The sequence below is a fragment of the Corylus avellana genome, chromosome ca1 (genome assembly GCF_901000735.1).
Source record: "Corylus avellana chromosome ca1, CavTom2PMs-1.0".
In the NCBI taxonomy this organism is placed as follows: Eukaryota; Viridiplantae; Streptophyta; class Magnoliopsida; order Fagales; family Betulaceae; genus Corylus; species Corylus avellana.
This window is the reverse complement of record NC_081541.1, coordinates 1,615,775-1,616,313: the sequence shown is the minus strand read 5'-3', so window position 1 is coordinate 1,616,313 and position 539 is coordinate 1,615,775. Positions and strand designations below refer to the sequence as shown.

General features: G+C 35.4%; 1 long non-coding RNA gene across 1 annotated transcript in view; it reads right to left on the bottom strand.

The window, feature by feature from the left end:
• Window positions 1-37: 37 nt before the first annotated feature.
• LOC132175249 (uncharacterized) overlaps window positions 38-539 on the bottom strand; it is a 5,145-nt gene continuing 4,643 nt past the window's right edge. Inside the window, exon 3 of the long non-coding RNA XR_009439412.1 lies at window positions 38-151. This is a non-coding gene — a long non-coding RNA (uncharacterized LOC132175249). The remainder of the gene's footprint in view (window positions 152-539) is intronic.

Below are 539 nucleotides of genomic sequence, written 5' to 3'. Positions count from 1 at the left end.
TATTGATCACAGGAACGTACAAGAACAAAGGGTCCAATGTTAAAGCAATCACACACGACAGTAGAAACATCGTGTTCCATTGTCGACGGAGTCGCCCCTTTGGCTGAAGAATTGAATTTGTCATTGTACGTATATATATCGATCCTGATCCCTAAACAGAATATAAGAAACAAATTATCAGATACTGATATTTTTCTTTCTTCAACACATGTACTTGGGTTTGGCTGCAGTCTTAGGTTGGATTGCACGGTTTGTAATTTTAAAAAGAGCCACCCTAACGGTAAAAAAAATTATGGAGAAACTTAATAAATCCCTTTTGAATTCTAATTATTTTTGACATAAAAATAATGAGTGATGCTAGAATCATATTTTTATCTCACAACCATCTACAATGTTGACGTGACATTGAAAGTTGGATATGTCATTGTCAATAGGGAAAAGTCCACATACCCCCCTCAAACTACCACCTAATTAACAATGTCCCCCCTAAACTTTAAATTGCGACAATATACCCCTCAAGCTACCAAAACATTATCAAT